At 39.8% G+C, this 23,747-nt stretch overlaps 1 protein-coding gene across 10 annotated transcripts in view; it reads right to left on the bottom strand.

Annotated features, from left to right (window-relative positions):
• Positions 1-23,747, bottom strand: part of ZNF423 (zinc finger protein 423) — a 317,131-nt gene that overhangs the window by 114,708 nt on the left and 178,676 nt on the right. The gene's annotated exons all lie outside the window — the stretch shown is intronic.

The following is a 23,747-nucleotide window of genomic DNA, read 5'->3' as shown; positions in this document are numbered from 1 at the left end:
AGAGGAGGGGTAGGTAAAGCACTGCAATGCAAAAAGGAACCATTTCTCCAAACACAAACATTTACCCTCTAAAACATTTAATGATTCAACTTCAACTATTATTATAACTGAACAAAAAAAACAAAAAAAACCCACCTCCAACTGCGTAGGCTGCCACCCATACACTTGTCTGCCAACTAAACAGCTTCACCAAATTAAAGCACATGTACAGTAGAATAGCTCTCAAAGAAAAACTCAGTTAATGAGGATATCATCAATACAAGAACCTATGCCCTATATCATAGTATACTTAGTCAAATGTCTGCCTTTACATCCCAGGAAAAGAGGGATCTGCATTACTTTATTTTTATACATTCTTGGTGGAGTGTTCTAATCATACACAAGACAACTTATCTAGCAAAAATGTGCTGCATTTTTTCTAGCACGGCACTGTGTGGGAGGATGGCCTTCTCTCCTTACGCAGCACGACCACAGCATCCTCATCTTGACTCATCCAAACCTGCTACTCCAGAATGACTGATGGCAGGCAAACAGTATTTTATTCTCATGACAGAAATGTACTATAATTCTCAACAAGCAACCTAAACTTATAGAACGTTCAGTGTTCCTGTGTTAGACAGGAACGTAAGAGCCCGGCGGAGCCTGAACATTACAAAGTTTCATCCACTGATTTTTAGAGACTTGTTTTTAATTCTTTCTATTCTCATCCTGTAACCAACACCTAATATCTTTTTGTATGAGCAATCATATAATATGCTCCTTATTTAAATCTACTCTATTGTACATTACTGCATGCCATACTGAAGACTCGGGTTCGCTCCTCATTCTGAGCAGCCTCCGTCTCTCTCTCTCTCTCTGATGTCAGCCACATTCACAGGGGTTCTCTCTCTCCAAGCAAAGGAGAAGCAGCCTCTCTAGGGACTTGCATTAATGGGCCCTTCTGACTGGAAGGATTCAGCTGGCTGCCAGCTTCTTGGATTAGATTCAGTGGGGAGGTACCGGTAGATCACTGCTCACTAATTCCCAGCTCACGCCAGCTGGGCTCCTCAAGGGGAATGGAGACAAAAGGGAGAGAGGGGGATGCTAGGGCCCGAACTAGGGCAGCACATGGTGAATTTGCTATTCCTACAGTTTTTCTACTGGAAAAAAAACCCCACAATATTACTACTCTGTAAGTTAACTGGCTGTGGCCTAAACTGTAAGAAGTTGCCATTAAATAAAAATCATTGTAAAAATAGGCATTTAAAATGTCATACTTTATTATCACAGAGAAAGACTAAATATTTTGCTGCATATTGGTACACAGGCATAAATGATTTAAGAGGGAAAGCAGGGAGAAAAAACCAGATAGGCTTAAACCACTTTGATGAATAAATCAGCTTCAGTGTCCACAGCCTCTTTTACAATCTGCAAATTCAATGTGCCAAATTCACTGCTAGCATAACCCAGTACAACTCCGTTAACTTCAATATGATTATATGTGCTTGAGCCAGCAGTGAAGTTAGTCCATTATCTCAGCGATACAAATATGTTTAAGAAGTTCTCACACTTGTCTGAAACTGACTGATCTATCCCAAAACACACAGGTGGACATGGCAACAACTTTAGAAAAGATGCTAAGAATTGAAAAGCAGTGTTCCCTTCCTCCTGCTGCCCTCCCAGCATACTGGACTAATTTTTTTTTTTTAATCAAAGAAAGATGGTGTTACTTTCTGAATGACATGCATTCAGTGGATTCAAGTGAAATAACATTTTTCATGTTTGTTTACATAAAATTGAAAGCAAGACTGTCTCATTTTGGCAGTTTGATTTAGACATTTTTATTGATTTAAGTGTTAAACTTTTATTTTCCTTTTAATATATTTGTTTTTTCTGCCTTTTAGAATTTAAAAATAGCTGGACAACTATTGCTCCCACACAAAATCTACCTTGACTTCCTTACAAACAAAACATTAAAGAATCCAAAAACTAAAACTGAAGAAATTAGAGGGAAAACTCATTATCATTTATCTCTTTATGGAATGAAAACAATGCTGTTAATTTTAACTTGCCACTTTAAATTGAGAAAAGCCTTATAATAAGCCCAGAAGAATATGCTAAGGAATTTTGCTGGAGTATTTTACATTGGGAAGATACAGTTAAAATGTGGTGTGACATGCCTGGCAATAGTGATTTTTCCAAATAATTCTACATTAATGCAATCAAAGGAATGTAACAGAATGAGAAAAATCACTTTCAAAAAGGAGATTAAAGTCATTAAAAATGGCTAATCCTGCAAAGTGGGACTGTTCTAAAATAGGGAATCACATGGCTGGTGCAAGTCTTTTGTCATCTGCGCATAAGAGAATCAAAACGAGTATTAAAAGGAGAAGAAAATTCAATAAAAGTTTAATTAGAAAAAAAAAGAGCATTAAGTAGGCTTCAGAATGCAGGCAGACTGTGAGATATATGTGTAGGTCGTGATGCTTACGTGGCCAAACTTGATAATCAATCACAAAGTGATACAGTCATTTACCAACTTAATGTTCAGCATGTTTACAAAGCTGCAAGCATTCATCATCATCACTGAAGAGATAATTTCAGCCTAGATGCATTCAATAAATGTATTTTTCCATCTAATAAGAGCAATTTGGCCAAACTGCTCTATAAATCACACTTTGTTCTCCGTTTATCATTCACATAACGCAAGCCAAGTTCAGAAATGTACTCATGCAGCTATGACAATCAACCCCAAAGCTATGAATTCATGATTGGTTTTCAAAAGGAAGATATAACTTGTCAGAAACGGAAAGACCTAGCTAGCACAGTCTCCTGATAGGGTTGATATATTTGTTAAGACAATTACTTTGCTAATAGAAATAAAATTGTGTACACATAAATATAATTTCATGTCCCTGAAAGACACCGTCTTTCCACTTCCTCACACAAAGCTAGCCAGAAACTTTGTTACATTCTATCAAACTTTCAGCTGAGCCTTCACTTGTTGAAGAACTTCACTTGAAGAACCATCATTAGTGCACGAGGTAATAACCTCTTCTTCGAGTACTGTCTCTATGGGTGCTTCACTGTAGGTGACTTTACAGCAGTATCCCCTGTGGAGGGCTGCGACTTCGGAGTGGAGTCTATTATTGATGATAATACTGTGGAGCCAAAGATGGCATGAGAAGCTAAGTCTCGAGTAATAGCGTAGTGTTCTGCAAAAGTATGAGCAGAAGCAAACATTGCTGCCCTGCAGATTTCTGAGATGGAAACATCTTTAACAAACGCGACCAAGAGGGAAATGGATCTTGTGGAGTGCATGCAAATTCCTGAGGGATAACAATAGTTAATGCGGTCTGAGACCCATTTGGAGAGCCTTTGAGCTGATATTGCAGAGCCCTGAGATCTGTCCGCAAGTGAGAGGAAGAATTTAGAAGATTTCCTAAAGCCCTTTGTCCAGTCCAAATAAAATGTGAAGGCTCCCCTAACGTCAAGCATATGTAGTATCGCCTCCCTGTTATCACGGTGCAGTTTTGGAAAAGAGGTAGGGAGGTGGATGAGTTGGTTCATATGGAAGGATGAGGCCACCTTGGGGAGGAACTCTGGGTGCGGCCTCAGAGTGACTGTCTTTAAAGAAGACCGTGAAGAGTGGGTGAGCCATCAGCACTGCTATTTCCCGTATTTGTCATGCTGACGTGAGGGCCACTAGAAATGCTGACGTCATTGACAGGTGTAGAAGAGAGTAAGTGGCCACAGATTCAAAGTAAACTAGCCTGCTACTTGCTCCATCTTGCGGTTGAAAAGGAATTAAGAGTGGTTCGCCCTTACAGCGCTAAATAGCCTCAAGGCAGAGCATGAGGGAGAGTGCATGTGCAGGCCGAACGGACACTGCTATCTAAAATCACCAATCAGAGGCGCAGGGGTACAGATACATGTATAGTGGAGAACCCACAGGGACACTACTCAAAGAACTGCTGTGTTGCTCAGTAGATGGGACCTTAGAGCCTTCCTGCTTGTTTGATCCGATGGAAGAGGCTTGGCACCTCAGTGGGAATTTGGAGGAAATCAGACAGGGTAGTGGTGTAATTCAGCAAGCACTATCTGTGTGTTTCTGTGCTCTCACGTCATTATCCTTAATGAAGCTGTGGCCTGTTACCTTTCGATTTATACCCTCCTTTAGGGCAAAATTCTCTTGTGTCCAGAGGGCTTATGTAGGTCTTGTGCTGGTTCGCTGCACAAGGGTGAATGCACCATTAGAGAGAGTAGCACAGGGTTCACAACATGCTACAAAGAAGGTGAGTTGGAAGCAGCAGATTCGATTTACTAGAACAGTCACCCACATGCGCAGAGCCAAGACTAGAGCCCTGATCCTCCAGCTCCAAACACACAGACCGCCTTTAGCAGGCAGTAGTACAAGTCCCTTCACCACATTGTGGGTCAGCCACCAAAGGGTGACATCACATGCAGACACATACACAGGAAATGTCTACACAGCAGCTGCGAGGTGCTTCCCGGGGCGGGCAGACAGATACGTGCTGCCACTGCTTCAGCTAGCATGCTCAAAACAGTAGCGTGGCTAGAGTGGCACAGGCAACAGGTCAGGCTAGCCACACAAGAACATACTCAGGGGATCAGGCAAGGTGGTATTCAGATGGTTAGCCAAAGCCTCTGCTCTTCCACCGTGGCCCCACTGCCCTTTTTAGCATGCTGCCTCAAGCAGAGCTAGCAAATGTGTGTCTACCCATACTGGGAAGCAATCTCCCTGCTGCTGTGTAGACATCCCCATACACACAACCAGCACATCCGTTCTGAGAGACAACAGCACCTGAGTTGGAAGAACAGCTGAAAGAACTTACTGACGTGATGAGCAAGTGTGATTACACTGTACTGTGCCTTTAAATAAGGAGAGAGAGGGAATTTCCCTGGACTGTAGTACATGCTGAGAGTGATGGAAGGAGGCTGAAAGAAGCTACGGTGGTGGCACCTAGGGAGGACTGCACAACAGGGAATGCTGGAGATGCAGCTTAAAAGGAGACTCCTTTTCGAGCCTTGGAGAGACATTTTGTATAGGGAACAATAGACTGGGGTGGGTAGACCTGGGAGCTGCTGTTGTTCACCAGAGCAACAAACGCAACAGGAATAAATTAGCCATTTCTCTTCCTGTATACAGATCTGATTTATACTTAGCAGAGAAGCTATTGTCAAGAGGAAGGATTGTCTAATGGTTAAAGTTCAGCTCTGTGACTCACAAGATTCCTTGCTCTGCCACAGTCTCTCTGTGACATTGGGAACGTCACCTAAGGTAAAAATGGCCAAAGCACCAAAGCGACTTAGGCTTTGTCTACACTACACAGCTTTTAGCAACATGGCTGTGTTGCAACAGCTGTGCCGCTAAAAGTTGTGCAGTGTAGCTGCTGTTTGTCGGCTCTCCCGCCGACAAAAAATTTCCACCCCCAACAAGTGGGGATAGCTTTGTCAGCAGGAGAGCACTCCTGCCGACACTGCGCTGTTCATTCACACTGGCACTTGTCGTGGCAAAACTTTTGCCTTTCGGGGGTAAGAGGGGGTTAACACGTCTGAAAGACAGATGTTTTGTCGTTCAATTGCCAGTGTAGACATAGCCTCAGAAACCTAAATCCCATTTTTAAAAGGAACTGGAGCACCTAGGAGCACAAGTCTAATGGAAAGTAAATGAGGCTTAGGCTCCTAAGAGCTGAAGTTACTTTTGAAAATGAATTTTATGCTCCTTAACCACCTAGGCACTTAAAAATGTTACCCATAAACTCTCTGTGTGCCTCAGTTCCCCATCCGTATAAAAGGAAGAGTACTCTCCTGGCTCACAGGGGTGTTATAAAGCTTAATTCTCTAATGACTGTAAAGCAGAGTGAGGTCCTCAGATGTAAGGCCCAACAGAGGGGGAAACAGAATTAATAAGTATTATTGTCAGAGACACCTAACCAGGGAACACAGCAAGAAAATTATCATTGGATTTCAGAGGTGAAAGCAAATTTTTAACTGTAATAAATAAACAGGGATAAAAACTCACAATGGATTAAAATGTAGTATGTATTACACTTTCACACAGTATACGGTGTATACGGTGTATCCTAGCAGTGTCTGGATACACTGCAGTGTTGGTGTGAATCAATGCAAATGAAGTTTACATATCAAATGTGTGAGGTTTAAATGTTTCAGTTCACTCTGACACATTTTTACTTAAAAAAAAAACCAAAAAACCAAAAAAAAACCTTTTATCTTGTTTGCTCTCATCTCCCAATACCACTCAAATGTAATAAGAACAAAGTAAATAATAAACAAGAACCTACAATATCCAAAACTCCATTGTTAAGCTCCACTGAGTGTATTTTTAACTGTGATAACAGAAGACATTTAGAGCTGACACACATGATGATATACACCTATCCTTGAATGATATTAGCAATCCAACTAGCAGCTATCACTGAAATATAATCATATAGTTGGCCTTGATAAGTTTTGACTAGTACATATTCAAAAGTAGCTCTACCAAACAATGGAAATTATTTCCGCAATTTATATGTAATTATCCCTAATTATATCATGCCACAAAATGAGCATTAATACCACTATTTGGTTAAAGCAATCAAGCATTCATGAGCCAGGTAATGTATATATACATATATATGAAGGAAAGATCAACTATAATTCTTTACCCCCATGTTAACTGCTTTAATATAATGGCTTCTTATTCCATATATTTAGCCAATTAACACAGTATACTCTAGAAACTAGAACTGCTTATATAACTTCACATAAAGAAGTAACACCATACATATAGTTTCCAGGCTTAACAAGTTTTACAAACAAACCAAGTTTGAAGAAAATTATTTCAGTAGTTTTAAAATTATGACTATTTAAAGTTGAATGATCACTGTGTAAGACACGGCCATTTCCTTCCCTGGGAAAACTTAACTGTATTAAATGAAAAGTGTAATGTAATATTGTGTAATGTAATGTAATATTGTGGTCCAGGACTGAATGTAATCTTTCTAGAAGGGAGACGTGAGGTGAGGCCTGGGAGTTCAAAGAGCTATCTTGAAATCATCCAGACAAGAACAGACTTTTTAGGACAATACGTATGAAATACCTAGATAGAGGTTAATACAAATTCTCCACTGTGATGCTGACAGACCAGGTGCGAGCTCATACCAAAGCCCCAGATAAATTTATTTGTGTATTAGTAAGATCAAAGTAATTGTTAAATGTATAAGAATGTATTTGGTGTTTAAACTTCATGAAGATTAATGGGATGTTACTTGCATTGTTTTCACTTAGCTGTATCCTGTTATAATGCAATCGCAAACATTTACACTGTGTATACCCCTGTAACTAAATAACCCATCAAACGAGCCACCAAACAAGAAAGAAACCTTGTGAAATGCAAATGAAGAACTTTACCAGAAAAGAACTAATTTCAAAGCAAGCGGTCATTGTGTGTGATGATCAGAGGTGAAAGACTCAAAATGCATTCCTCACTTTCCGTCGTCAAACAAAAAGCTCATGTGGGTAGTGACCCTGTCAGCTTGTTTTCTGTAAGAAGAAGTTTTAAGTATGGATTCAGGGAAAGATCCTGCATTTCTGGACTGTTTGGATTCTAACAGGGCAGAATAACTGAATGGGAAGACAGAGATCCCCAGAGTTATTCTGGGTAGACCTGAGAGACTTTGGGACGCTGGCATATTACTACATCTCTGTTACTATTTGGAATGATAGATAGATCACCTGTACGTATATTTTACCTGCTTTAACCTCTCAATGCCTCTCAGTTCCTTTTCTTAGCTAATAAACCTTTAGTAAGTTTACTACAGAATTGGCTACCAGCGTTGTCTTTGGTGTAAGATGTAGAGTACCAAATGATCTGGGGTAAGTGACTGGTTGACTTAAATCACCACTTTTCCCCATTAAACCTTATGTGGTGTGATTTTTGCCTGCAATGACCTTTTATCACAAAGTCCAGTTTATCTGGGTGGCAAGATCATAGAATCATAGACTCTAAGGTCAGAAGGGACCATTATATGATCATCTAGTCTGACCTCCTGCACAACGCAGGCCACGGAATCTCACCCACCAACTCCTGTAACAAACTCCTAACTTATATCTGAGCTATTAAAGTCCTCAAATCGTGGTTTAAAGACTTCAAGGTGCAGAGAATCCTCCAGCAAGTGACCCATGCCCCATGCTGCAGAGGAAGGCGAAAAACCCCCAGGGCCTCTGCCAATCTGCCCTGGGGGAAAATTCCTTCCCGACCCCAAATATGGCCATCAGCTAAACCCTGAGCATGTGGGCAAGACTCGCCAGCCAGACCCCCAGGAAAGAATTCTCTGTAGTAACTCAGATCCTACCCCATCTAACATCCCATCATAGGCCATTGGGCATATCTACCACTAATAGTTGAAGATCAATTAATTACCAAAATTAGGCTATCCCATCATACCATCTCCTCTATAAACTTATCAAGCTTTGTCTTGAAGCCAGACATGTCTTTTGCCCCCACTGCTTCCCTTGGAAGGCTGTTCCAGAACTTGACTTCTCTGATGGTTAGATATACTGGAGAGCCCAAGGGAACTGTCTGTGACTCCATGGTAAGACAAGTATAGTGATCCAGGAGTTCACATTTGTCACTGGCTTAGTGAAATTTAATTACAGAACACACCACTAGTTTGGGATGTCTACCCTGTTTTCTGACAGTCTACCCTGGTGTGACACCCACTTCCAGTTATGCAAATATCTTTGGAAGCTAGCCATGAAATGAGGGTGATTGTCTGCTATTATCTGCTCCTGAGGATTGGTTATCCAATGCCTGAGCTGTATAAAGAAACAGGCTGATCTGACCAGCCTGGGTTCTGGTTCTGAATCTGAGACAGTTATGACCTTGTAACCCCGGGGGAAAATCCAGTTGTGAATTTGGAAGGTCTGACACCTATAGAAGCCAGAGGTTGGCATCGAGATGACCTCTGGTAAGCTTTTTAGCATGTGGGTAGGTTTTTTTTGTATTATTTTTAATATGTTTTCTCTGTAATGCTTTCACCTTAAGAATAAATGTGCTTTTTTATAAATTGCTGTGTGGAAACTTATAACTGCAAGCGATACTGTAGGCATAGCCTATGGAGAGAAAGCAAAGTGCAGACACTGGGTTTTTAGGCAGTGTGGGTTGTTAGAAATATTGCAGTGCTGGCAGGGAACAGTGCAGCCTTTAAAGATCCATTGGTCAGGAGGGAGAGAGAGACAGAACTCTGCCCAAGAAAGGTGGTAGTTGAGGAGTTGGGAGCCTACAGTGGGAGCCCTCGAGGGACCATGGAGGGAGAATACCAGTGCAGTTGCCCTGAACTGTGTCAATCATAAGCTCGAGACAGCAGACAACTTAAATCACCACTTTTCCCCATTAAATTTTAAATGATCCCAGTTTAAAAGGGCCCAGACATAGAAAACATCAGGTTTTATAAGGCCCATAGTTTGAGATGACCCTACTTTCATACCCACTCTTGCTTTGCATCAATCTCAAAAAACTGAAAGAGTTCTAACTTGTCAATTTTAAAACAATCATACCTTTAAAATCACTCAGCTGGTTTTCTTCTAATTTGACTTGTTCTGTAGATCTTATTAAGACTTCCAGGTCATGTCTGAAGACTGTATGTACTGAATAATTCTGAAAGTACTTTTCATGTGTAGGTCACCACTTTGAATCTGATCCCACCCAGCAGTAACCCAAATCCCTTACCAATAACTAGCACTAACTAGTACCTGTTTAATAGTCTCAGCTGGGAGCCCAAGGGAAGAAGACTGAATTGTATTAGCTGAACGGGCATGAAGACTGATCCTCTGATCCCTGGAAAGGTGATCCCTGCAGGTCAGGTGTAAGGCACTACTGAGAAGTTGCACTTACTTCATGGAACTATAAAGAGCTTCAGGCTTCAGGGACATTAGTCTAATTCATGGGTACAAAAGTACACTTCATGTTTAAAGGCACTATTCCAGTAATATACATCACATTCAAAGCAGAATGAAAATTAAAACAGGAACAAAAAGTAATATAATGGTATCACACTACTTCCATCATACATATCTATGGCCTAAAAAATGTAGTCACATCCAAATTATATGCTGATATGGTAATAAATGTTGTTGGGTTAAAGTACTAGCAAACAGTGATTTTTTTCAACATCATGCGCCATTCATTTTTAAGAGGATTCCAAAAGTAAAGAAATAAGGTATCTGGTTTTACCTTGAAGATACTGATAACATGACTTACAGAATATAGTCCTATTTTACCAGCTTTCCACCCCCTTAGACAAATTTATTTAGTACTGAAACTCAAAATGCAATTGAGCACAAGTCTCATTATATACATTTAAAAAATAAAACCTGAATTCACTAGAATGTTTGTTGTAGTTGAACTGTTTAACATGGCAACCTCAAAGCTGTGGTGAGAATAGCACGCTTAGACCTAGGTGAAAGCAGTCTACATATCAAAGTTGTCTTAATGTCATTTCTCTGGATCTTGCCTTCTACTAGAATCATTAATGGATATGGATAAAGATGACATTTAAATCTTGATAGATGATATTGATAAGATAACTTTTTTTTTCAAACATAAAACTTTTCCTAAGACAACTATCTGTATTTTTAAATTCTATCACCCTTTAATAAATGACATAGTCAGGGTGGAGGAGAAAGTTTTATGTTAGATCCAGGAATAAACTAAATGCTTTCAGGGTTGAATCACTGTTTTTCTTTACTCCCTTTGGAAAAGCAGCAGATACTATATTCTGCTGTGCATCATGGACTTGGGACTGAAAACAGCTGCACTCTAATTACATGTAAAGTGTACCAAAACATTCCTTTTATCACAGACTGTAAATCTGTTAGCATCTGTCTCTCCTTTGTTTCTTCCACAAGATACAAGCTTGTTTCTACATTTTTCTCACCTGTAGCGGTGATTAAAATTCATTATAAATGAAAGGAGTGAACACTAAAACAAGTTCCTCTGTGTACAGTTCTAAACTCAAATTAGAAACAGCTGTTTGCTAATTCATGCAGTGATGTTTTGTCGTGCTCTGTGAATCAATAACTCACCCTATTTCTACAGACATTTTAGGATTATTCATATATTTTACTCAGCAATTTACTTTTCAAACATGCTCAAATGCAACTTCAGCCTCTGTCTCAGGAGATGAGAAGCCAATTCTGTCAATATTATCAATGCATTAATAGACAGGTCTTGATAGTGTGCTACTCATGCTTTACCTGTTACCTAGAAGCTCCTGTGCCACTCTTGCCTACTTTGCTACCAACACAGTACCTCACAAAGATGAGCTATTTTAGGATTGACATGAAAGATTAAAACTGTAAAACAGGTTTCAGATGCACAGACCACTAAAGCAATAATTATACTGAAAGAAAATGCTAAAATTAAAATTTCAATTGTTGCCCTGGACAACTTTTAAATCTTAAGTAAGGTAAGACTCTAATAAAAATAATCCTTTGGTTAGAATTATTATTATTTGAATAAAGTTTCTTAACCAGTCTATAAAATTTTAACCATATCAACTTGAATTACTGTCAGAAAATTGCACTCTGTGCTTCTTAAAAATTTGATGTCACTATTTATCATAGTTTCAACAATTTACTTACAAGGAAAAGTCATACAGCTAAGAGCTGAATCAGCCTTGTTTTGGCATTTAAACAGGAATTATCTAGCTAAAAATCTGACTGTTCAGAAAAGACTTTCATTCACAACATTTTCAAGAGCCTCCATAATAAATTTGCACAGACTGCTCTCATCACAGTAGAATGTGACCTACCAGGTCAGTGTTGGGACCACTGACCCCAGCACTGTGCCCTTTGCATGGCTTGAGGATTTGGCCCCCCATTGTTAGAAGACTATCATCTTTCACAAATGCTAATAAAACACATAAACAAGGTAATTTTCTCATCAATAGCTAAAGAAAATATGAATCACCTCCTAAAATCAGGGGGATTAATTAATAAAAACCTGTACCACAAGAGCTATTACTGTTAAGTACAGAAAATGTGTTTCTTCTTTTTAAGCAAAAATGAGGGATTGCAAATCAGAGATCTCTCTGTGTCAGTGACAGTCCTGTTGTGGTCTTGAGAAGAATCCCATTCCTTCACTTTTTTTTAATCCCTTTACACCTCTCCCTCTTTTGATGCTTAAGAACCTAGCATTCCTCCTCCTGTAAGAACAAATGAACTGCTTCCAATAAAGCAGACATCAGCGCCATTCCTTGCCACTCTATAGAGAGCCATGGGGAGTCAAAGCCACTCGTACACTAATGACTTTTAAGGATGTGGCTAATCAAAATAGCCTCTTTGGATAAAATGCATGAAACTGATTTACTACTATTAAATATCGTGTGTTTTTATGCTTTAATTGGACAATCCTAAATATGGCAGCCACCTTTTGGGGGATCATTTTTTGGCTTTTCAGCGTGAGCATTACGCACGCAGACCCCGATTGTTAAAGGTATTTAGGCATTGCTGCACTTAATGTCACTGCACCCCAACTGATTTAGGAGCCTAAATCTCATTTTCATAAGGGGTTTAGGCACTTATGAGCCCACTGTGATTTTGACTCCTAAGTGCCTAAATCCCACACGAAAATGAGATTTTGGCTCCTAAATCAGTTAGGGTGTAGTGATGCTAAGTGCAGTAATGCCTAAATACCTTTAAAAATCTAGGCCATACTGCCCAGCACCCATTCCTTAAGTCCTTCTCAGCAGTCCACAGTCATGCCAGCAGATCGAGGGATGTGATCGTTCCCATCTATTTGACATTGGAGGGCCTCATCTGGAGTACTGTGTCCAGTTTTGGGCCCCACACTACAACAAGGATGTGAAAAAATTGGAAAGAGTCCAGCGGGGGGCAACAAAAATGATTAGGGGACTGGAACACAGGACTTATGAGGAGACGCTGAGGGAACTGGGATTGTTTAGTCTGCGGAAGAGAAGAATGAGGGGGGATTTGATATCTGCTTTCAACTACCTGAAAGGGGGTTCCAAAGAGGATGGATCTAGACTGTTCTCAGTGGTAGCTGAGGACAGAACAAGGAGTAATGGTCTCAAGTTGCAGTGGGGGAGGTTTAGGTTGGATATTAGGAAAAACTTTTTCACGAGGAGGGTGGTGAAGCACTGGAATGTGTTACCTAGGGAGGTGGTGGAATCTCCTTCCTTAGAGGTTTTTAAGGTCAGGCTTGACAAAGCCCTGGCTGGGATGATTTAGTTGGGGATTGGTCCTGCTTTGAGCAGGGGGTTGGACTAGATGATCTCCTAAGGTCCCTTCCAACCCTGATATTCTATGATTCTATGAAATAATATCTGTAATGCGGACTAGTTAGTTACTGGGAACATGTTAAATACAGAGACTATAAATGAAAAAAATTAGACTTTCCCCCCATGAACTGAATACTGTATATTGGTATGATTTGATATGATGCTTTATTCTGCTCACTTTCATGTTTCTGAATTGTATTTTCTAAGTGATAATTATCTTCAAGTCATCAATTAAAAGTAATTTAACTCATTCACAAAAATCACTTAAGGGTCATATCCTGTGTGGAGTGTAGTTCTTGAAAGTCAATGGGAGACAAGATACTTAGCACCTTTTTTGAGAGAAGTTTGCCATCTTCCAGGAATGAGTCTTAAAGATGAACAATATGTCAGTGACAGTGTAGATAACAGTTTGGATAATGTAATATTCTTTAAACTTGGGACAGTTGGTTAATTGGGACCAGAAGGAATCCACCAAAGCATCCTAGCTAAGCAGCTCCTACTGCAACTGGTAAAAGGGCTGTATTTCAGTGTGTATGTGGATTTAGTTCTCATGGAGAGTGTTAGACTGACAGCAGTGGAAACTGAACTCCATAGAACAGGCAAAAATTCACTCTCCCTGCTGTGATTCAACTCTGATCCAAAGAGCTAGCTACAGGGGAGAAAATAATTCAGCCATTATTCCTATTCAAATTTTGGCCCCTTGCCTCAGGTCACCAAAAAAGGGAGCCAAATACTAAATGGACTAGGCCTTGGACTGAGACTATTTACCCATTACACATAAGCCACCAAAAAGCTATCTGAGGATAACTAAATTCAGTCTTTATCAACCTGCGTTGAATTCAGAGGAGTTACTCAGAGGCAAAAGGTTCTCCATAACCCTCCATTCCCCTGAACTAACCAGTCCACAGATCCTATCTTTTATTTAAATATGGAAAAAAAATTATTTTGAAAAGTTAAGACATTTACTCCTAAATATACTGATCTCCTGATAGGAATGCAGGGAACCTCTTTGCAAAAACAGCTGAAAATGCAACTTTAAAACAGCCTCTAAATTACACAAATACGCTGATAAGTACTTTGCTAATGCAACCCTGAGTTTTGCCCAGAAGATATCTCAAGGTGGTGGCTTGGAAAAATCAAACACAAAACACACAAACATATGTTTTGCTAAATTATCTTAGGAAGTAGAGCAGGCACCTTTGTCACTCAATAAGATTCCTTCACTCTTTACATATGTTCCAAATCTACTACTCAGTAGAGAAAAATTTTGATTTTCATGTTTCAGCCCAGAGAAAAATCGCTGCACCAGGCTCTATTGCCAAGCTTTCAAGCCCAAAGGATTTAAAGCTGGTCATTATACTGTTAGAGAAAGTTGTGGGGAAAATAAAAGCAGCTTGTTAAGTCAGAAAGAGTAGGCTGTTCCAAGCTCTCATTTTGATCTAGGTGGGAAAACTGTGATGCACTTAAAAATGTAAAAGATTGATCTTCATGATCAATAGATTTAATACGACAAAACACATCTGTTGAAATTACTCAGATGTAAACAATCACTAAAGTCAACAATATCCAAATTTTATACCTCCTTCAAAGACTTTAAAAAAGAAACCACTAAAGTACAAGTGACAGAGACTTGTTACATGTAAACATATGCATTATTGGCATGATTTTCTAATGTGCTGTGCACCCCAAATCCCACTGAAGTTCACAGGAGCTGCAGCTGCTCAGCACCTTTGAAAATCAAGCCACATAAATATTAAATATCTACATAGCCACAAACAGATATTTTCATAAATACATCCTCATCCATCACACTCACCTCATGCATTCACAAATTAGATTTCACACAAATAAATAATGAAAATGTATATGAAGTAACACATGCAAATATCTTGACTCTGCAACAACATACAAAAGTATTTGCTAGATTCTGGTCAGCCGAGAGATATTCCAAATCTTTGCCTGCCTCTTTTGTGAAGCGTTATTGCACCACAGTGACACCAGCTGGTATCTCTGGAGTTAATGAGCCTGGCCGCTCCACCTGACCCGAGTCTGCAGACAGAGGGTCTTTGCTCCAGCTAAGCAGACCCCCTGCTCCCTAAGGATGTCACACATTATGGCAAAATACAATTAGCTCAGTCCCTAGTCCTGCTATATTAAACATTTATTTATTTATTTTAAAATAATATTTTTATTTTTAATTAAAAAAAAAAAAGAAACCCCGCATAATGTGAGCAAATGTAAGACCACAAGGTTGACTTTTAAACAATTTGTAAGTATAATTTAGTTAATACTAACCTGGAATCTATATCAGTGTTTCTAACTAGCCTGAGGGGAAGGCATTAAAACAAAAGTAAAAAAAAAAAAGAAGAAAGATCTCTGCTTTTCAATAGCAAAGAGAAATAACGGACAGGTTTAAAAAGAAACTAAGTGGGATTTTGTGTTCTGATAGATAAGAGCAAATACAATGGCTTACTTAGGATAGTTCTTTGTTGATGCTATATGGAAGCATTACTCCTTTTTAACCAAAAGTATCAGTCACTTTTAATGAGAAATGAGTTTTTAAAAACAAAACAAAAAAATCTTTGCTACCTGTTAATCTTTCTTCTCAAATCAGTGTTCATCTACAACAGATGTGCCGCATCAGAGGCCTATCAAGTTAACTAGCAACGACCCAGTGTCTGTGATCTGAAGACTTACATTGCATTGCATAACAAACACTCCACTGAAGGCAGCTCTCTTCTTACAACAGATCTCTGGCTCTTTGACAGAAGGAGCCAATGATAAATTGTGAGACTCTTCTGTCAAGTTTTCAAAAGAGGAGCTCAACTGACAACTAAGTACTTTCTTCATATGACATCACATCCTCATGAGATTCCTACTGAAGCATATGCAAAGAGGGGCTCCTGGCTGAGTGAAGCATATGCATAGCGCCTACTGGCCCAGCTAAAGGAGATCTCATTTTGGCTCACCAAGTAGAGGAGCTGTTTACAGACCATGAAGATCCCTGGTTCAAGTCCTGTATGTGGTAATTTGTGTGTTGCATACTACAGTGACTCCAGACAGTACCTGGGGGATCGTGTTAATGGGTTATATCTGCTCTACAAGCAGCTAAGATCCTCTTTTGGAATCCAGACATTTAAAGCTAAATTCTGCCCTTGCATATTAAGTCAACTGGCTAGAACGAGTGTGAGGGCAGACCTACTTAAGTCAACTGGGTAGAACGAGTGTGAGGGCAGACTTTGGCCCATGGGTAAATCCTGGCCCCATGGCCACAAAAGCTCACCTGAAATCAGAAGGGATATGATTCTTCTGCACAAAGGGAAGAGGGCAGGCTTTGGGGAGGCAGAGCACACACATGCCTTTCAGAGTGTGAAGGACATGGCGTAGGTGGGCCAACAGCTACGTGCTGCGGTAGAGATCTTCCTATCCTCCCTCTGTGACAGGGGAGGTTCAAAATAACTGCCCAGGAAGCCTATTCTACAGCTGGGTCTAGAATATACTTCATGAAGCTGTACCACAGTCACCTGTGTGGCTCCCAACAATACCTAATCTGGTTACTTGAGACGAACCCTTCGCGTATAATTAGAGTCAATGGTGGCTGACAGTTCCAGACCCACTAGCTCCATCCCCGAGTCATCAAAACCCTAAGCCATCATGAGTGGTCATAAAGGCTGCTGACAGACTCATTATGACAAAAATGGCTGGCTGATCCCCATCTAAAATCACTGGTGACCCTAACAAGCATGGTCTAAACTCCCAAATAAACAAATAAAATAAAAAAGCCAGATCCGACCCAGGATGTCAGTGTCCAATTCAAAGCTGGAACTGTACACCCATCATCATTCTGCCATCACTTTCCCGGGAAAGCAGACATTTGAGACGGGACAGTCTCTTGACAACAGAGTAGACTTCCAAATAAGAATGGTCAGCATCCTCCTCTCGCCAAGTGAGGCACTGATAGTGCCTATCAATAACCATAGCCAAATCACTGCATTAAAGCCACCAGGTCAGGCAAGGGTCAAAACTGCAGGTGATTGGCCTCAGCAAACCTAGACAACAATGGGCATTATTAGAAACCATGCTAAACTCAACCAAGAGAGACACAGCCCAACGGAGACCCCAAAGCACAGTCAAAAAGTCTTCCCAGACCAGCAGGAAGTTTATCTACTATTCGGAACACATTACTGCAATCAAATCAAGGAATCACGTTATGTATATGTTATAAGAAGGGGACGTTTGGTGATTCCTCAACCGTCTGTTAATGGAGAAGATTTTCCTCTCCATTTGTTTACTAAAGGCCTAAACCGTGGGGAAAGGGAACTGGCTAGCCGGCCATCTATATTAGAACAGCACTTATTTAACTGAGAGTTTAAGTCCCCTTTTGTTTTTATGTTTTTCTTTTTTGTTGCAGGTTTGAATTGTGCAATTTGTTTTAATAGTTCCTGTCTCTTTACCTAGGCCTCAGACACATGGCTGTAATAGAGAGTAGATATATAATGGGGAAAGGGCCAGGGAATCATTTTACTTTTTCAAAAATTGAGAGGGTATAACAATAAAATCAGCGTTGGAATATATGTTCACTCAGTTTCTCCATGAAGAGAAAAAGAGGCAAATGTCTTGCTCATTTCCACCACACACACACATATAAATACTCTTTCCACACATCCTTTTTCTCTCCATTTGATAAAAATCTTTCTCATCTGAGTTTACATCAAAAAATTAAAGGAAATAAGAGAAACTTTGGTTTTAATAGCTCGCTCCCTAACTTTGCCCCATAATGGAGACTAACAGTACTAATAAAATAGTCTCTTGGAATGTCAATGGACTTAACCCAGTAAAGGGAAACAAAATTAAAAGATACTAAATAACATTAAAAATTAATTTAAGATATTGCAGGTATAAAAGAAATTCATCTCTCCATAGATGAGTCAAGCTAAACTAAACAAGGTTTGGGTTGGAAATCTACCTTCTGCAGTTTTCGAGGGGGTGGGAGTGACAAAAAATGGTTGCCTAATTTGTAAAATCTTCCCATGTCAAGTAAAGCAGTCCTGATCTACCTAATAGGCATAGACATGTTTCAGGAACTGTAAATGGGCAATAAACTAGATATATATGCAGCCAACTAAATAAAAAACAGAATTCACTAATAATCTTTTGTTAGATCTTGCCCCACATGTCAAAGATATTTTACTTGTACTAGCGGATTTTACTTAGGTTCCAAACCTAAAGCTAGAGAGAAGTTCTGATTAAAAACACCCAAATATATCGAGAGGAAAAACATGAAAAGAGATACCAAATGCAATCACTGACAGGCAAGTAGTAGATATATGGAGAAAGCTATACCCTGAAGCAAAAAAATTTCATTCAAAAAATGTTGACCAGCTTCAGTATTAAGTTTGCCCCATAGCACGGACACTTAGGAATGACCAATATCAAAAGTGACTGCAAAAACACACACATTTCTAAAAATCTTATCTCTACCAGGGAGAAGTATGATCGTCAAAGCCTGAGTCACCCCATCTGTAATCACTGGCATGTGGTGGAAATGGAGGTTCATCCTTATTGTTTTCAAAACAAGCTGAAAAATTTTAAATCTATGTGGATTAGGGCAGGTTGAAATTTTTCCTTTGAAAATTGGGTTTTCAACTACACAAAATCTTTATTGAATAGTGTCCACTTTCCACAGGAAAAATTTAATCGTTTGTCAAAAAAATGAATGCCCACAAATTGAAGTTTTGGTTTAAAAACTGACCTATTTTAAATCAGAAACATACCTCTTGGGAGCTGTAGTTCAATTTCCTTATGTCCCCATTCTCCTCTATGGACCAGGCTGCCCAGCTGGGCAAAGGCGGCGCATTATAGAAGATGTAGGCTGACAGGAGAGCCCAGCCCAAGAACGAGAATCGGAGTATGGGGCACTGTAGCAGGGTGGTCACCCTGCTCCGACCCTGAAGGGGTTAAAACAGCCCTGGGAGAGGGCCACTTGGGGGAGCCAATAGTAGAAGCAGCCCTGGAGAGGGCTGCAGCTGGGAACAACTAGGCTGATTGGGGGAAGCAACCATAGCTGGGGCCACGCCCCAGTCAGGCCACAGCTGGCCCTTATAAGAGGGCTGTGGGCCAGAAGCTGGAGGAGTCTCACTCTAGCCCTAGAGTGGGAAGGGCTAGCTGCCTGAGAAGAAGGTACCTGAAGCGGAGCAGTGCTGGGGAAGGGCAAAGGGAGCTGGGGAGCTCCAGCCTGGTAAACCCCCAGACTGCTGGCCTTGGTAAAGGCCCAGAAAGGTACTGCGGTTGCAGAGGGCAGCTTGGGAATAGGCAGAGGCAGCTGGTCCTACCCCCTTGCCAATGATGAGTGGCCATTACACTGCAGTCTGCCTCAGTGAGCGGGGACTAGCTGATGACTGGCAGTAGCCACTGAGGCAAGCTGGGTTTAGAGGGTTGGGTTTCCCCTGGGAGGGGAGACCCAGAGCGACAGGGTACTGCTGGGGCAGAACCCTGAGATAAAGGGCACCAGGGTCCAGGAGGGACAACGGGCCAGTGGCAGGCGAGACACTGGCCTGCAGAGAGCACTCTGTAAGCTGGAAAAGAGCTAATTTCCCAGATGACCAGCAGGAGGTGCTGCACCAGTGTGTCATCGCCTCACTACAGGCACCCAAATTATAGTTCCAACGAGGCACCAGGAGAGCATTTCCTAATTGAAATATTTTAGTTCTCAGCCAAAATATTTTGATTTTTTTTCCTGCAAAGTAAAAAATTTCTGTGGAAATTCTAACCAGCTCTAGTGGAGATTCCTTAAATTACCTACCAGAGTATCTTCCACCGCTGCAGAAGGAAAAAAGAGTGAAAAATGGAGATATGGACAATTTAAACTAAAACTGGACTAATTTTAATTTAGTTTTTTTTAAAAAATAAACAAACAACTTCCCAGCATCAAATGTCTGTGAAATAGAGTGGAGAATTGTTCTTCAGCTGTCAGCTTGTTTCCTAATGTACAATACCAATACTGAGTATTATGGAAGTGCTAGTCAGGACTCCACAATTAAGTCTGAGTTCTGTTTTGTGCTTCAGGCAGAGGTTCAACCTCTTTGTTCTGTGTGAAAAATACAGCATATTCACAGAATTCACATATTCATAAGCACAGAATCAATTTTATGAGCATTTACAAGTAAATAACATAGTGACATCATTCAATAGCCAAATTACTGTGATTAAGGCATTTTAGTATTTGTGGTACCAGATTAGAGGAAACTGATTTGTAAAGACATTATGTTTTTCATTTTCTTTCCCCTCGTGGCTTTGCGACAGGGCTGAGTTAAAGTTGTTTGGGTATTTTAATTGTGCATGTCTTACCTTAATGTGTTTGGATTTCTTTTAAGTGTAACCTTAACTCTGAATTTCTTAGGTTTTTTAATCTGTGGCATTGGGATAATTACAGCACACCTATAATGCTTTTTACCCTTAAGTTACTCATACATACGCTTCACCTTATTAATGTAATTTTAATGCATCCATATTAATATAATTGTTTTGTCTAGGATGAAGACATTGGAATATGATTTGTTAATTTTATTATTAAATTTCCTAGTGAGCGGCTCTGTTACTTGGTGTACTAATTTTTTTACTATGTAATATCTGACAAATACAAAGCAGGGATGCTAGGACAAACGAAAATAAAAACATCCAGAATTAATGCATAAATGGTATATATTAAATATCGTAAATATATATTATTTGTCTTATTTTTATAAGATACTCAAAAAAGAGAGCTGAGGGTTAATTTTTAATGTCTCTTTGATGTAGTTAGAAAAGTTCCCACTGCCCCCACATGAACACACACATGCACTAACAACTTTTGACAAATTCCTATCAGTATTTTTGTGCAATTTTTACATCAGTCAAAATGTGATCAGTTAATCATATTTATCATGGACAGTAACTATGAAAAAGTGTAAGTGTGTAATTAAAATACATAATCACACAATCTGATTAGCTTTTTAAATTACTTAAGAAAAAATTCACTGATCTTGTCAAAGTTAATAAAAATAATGTAATTCACAGTTAAAGCTCACCACAGTGCCTCTCTAACTACTTCCTTAATGTACCCCAGAGTGCTTAGGCATTGGAGGTCAGCTCTGAGTATTAATTTCCTTACTTTTATTAACTTCTGTGATAACCTTCATGTTCTGTTGCTGTTTTGTTAGAAAAGGCCATTCATTTAGTTGAGCAATACTTTGAGAGAGAGCTAGCTAACTCCTTGAAACCTCTTCAGATTTGGCTGATTAAAAATCTGCCAGTAGAATCACCTTTTTATTTACTCTATTTGTTTGGGGGGGGGGGTGTTAAAAAAAAGTCTTGTTCCATTATTTCACAGGTAGGCTGGGGAAAGAAATCAATCTCAGAATAAAACACAAGCCATTTCAATCAGTAAATAAACCACAAGCAAACTGGCAATGTTGAAAATAAGCAAACCAGTGAAGACTGCTAGCAACATAATTTAACTACAGTTGTCTTGGGATAATAAGTAAGTTGAATCAAAAAGCAGCACAGAGCTATAAGGGGATGTGGGCAGAGAGAATTAGCCTGAGTGGGCACGGGATAGGTGGTGCTGGGGCACACCAAAGGTGAGAGAAGTAGGAGTAAAATAAAATAGTGGCTTTGCTTGACAGGAATTTGGATCTCAGGAGGAACAGAAAGGACTGTGACAGCCACAAAAGTGATTGAGAGGCCTTGACAAAGGAATGGGAGGGACTGGCACCAGAGAAAGGAAGAGAAAAGGCAGAAAATCTGCAGAAGTACCCAGATGCAAAGGGAAGAACTGTCCAGCAACCTGCAAAGGCCAGGGAGAATCATCAAGGGATCTAACTATGGAAAAGCAGTCCAGAGTAGTTAATGGTGCAGTAAGTGAGAGTGTTAATTTTTTTTATATTACACAATATTACATTTCCATCTGAGAAAATAAAAGTGGAAATTCCAAACGTGTTCTCATGGGCAAACTGCAGTCTCCCCTAGAAGAAAAAAAACCCCTTTACATTTAATGAAAACCCTCAAACTGACTGTTTTAATTATAAAATGTAGGGTACTAAAGTGGAGGGGGGGGCAGGGAATTAGAAGTTACTACTTTAGTGGCAGGACAGAGCACCGCACAGTTACCACTCTGGAAATCAATTTTTCCAACTTCTGGATGTGATTCTCCTCTGAAACATTTATATACAAACTGGGATTCTATAATGGAATACTTGGCGATTGGATTTCACAGCTCTGTTTTATTCATTTTTGGTTCTCTCTCCCTCCTCCCCCCCTTCTCCCTTCATTTTTACCTTTCCATCTTCCTCACCTGATTCCCCAGAGTGAACAGATCAGTTGGAGAAGTTTAACTGACTAACAACAATGGAAACAATCTCTATTCATCCACAGGCCAGTCAGATCAGAAACAGCCATAGTGAAATCTATTCATACTGCCCCACCTGTGACCTCAGCCCTGGGACTAAGGGAACCACCCTTTCAACTGGGGAAAGGATGGGACGAGGTCTCCATGTTAGCTCAAGTGCTTGGTATTGCCTCAATTTCAAAGGAACAAAAACTGCCAAATGCTGACACATTAACATTCTACAGAAACTGAGCAAACATCAAATTTATTTCACTTGGGAGTGAAACCATCATCTCAAAACTGAAAGGCCAGTAACAAGTTCAGTTTCCAGTTCAGGTGGGATGATTGAAGACAGTTTAAAGAAAGATGCTGCTTAGTTCTTTTGCTTCCACTTTAGCATCCTTCTCACCCCATAGGTGAGGAATACTGAGGTGCTTATTGCAGATAACTAAAAGTTCTGTTCTCACCCTGGACATCCTTCATGGAATTGTCCAAAAGCGGCAAATGGAGGTGGGATGAAATATTTTGCAAATTGCTTTCAACAAATGGAAACAATCTGAAGAGAAACTTAGCAATTCTGAAAAAATGGCCTACTCCAGGGGAAACCACACTTAAGCCACCCTGCTAGCAATGCACTTCAGTGTTAAACAGCTCACTGTGCCATGCTTTCAATGTAGAAGCAATGAAGGTATGCATTTAACAGCTGCCTGTGGAAAGAGGTTAAAAAAGGGGAAGATACAAAATGATTTAAGCAAGTAAAAAACATTATGTGCAGCTATATGACTCCTTTTCCTTTGTACACAGTTCACTATTACAGATTACATTTGCAAAGTATAGCTTTTGATAAAGTGTAGCAAAAAGCAACCTAATAGCATAACTTTTTTCATATGTACTTTACTTTTGAGTCTTCCTATGGGGATCTAGTAGAGGTGGTTTTTTTATTATAAAAAATCCACTTCCTATGTATTTGTAAAACTGGGTAAACTTAAGAGAACAACTTTTAAACAGCTAACATGACTTACTCTAACTTGTGGAGCAAAAAATTGTAAGTAAAACTTAACCGAACAGAGGGAGTG

Source organism: Chelonia mydas, chromosome 12, assembly GCF_015237465.2.
Source record: "Chelonia mydas isolate rCheMyd1 chromosome 12, rCheMyd1.pri.v2, whole genome shotgun sequence".
Taxonomy (NCBI): domain Eukaryota; kingdom Metazoa; phylum Chordata; order Testudines; family Cheloniidae; genus Chelonia; species Chelonia mydas.
Note: the sequence above shows the minus strand (reverse complement) of the source record. Positions and strands in the feature narration are given on the sequence as shown.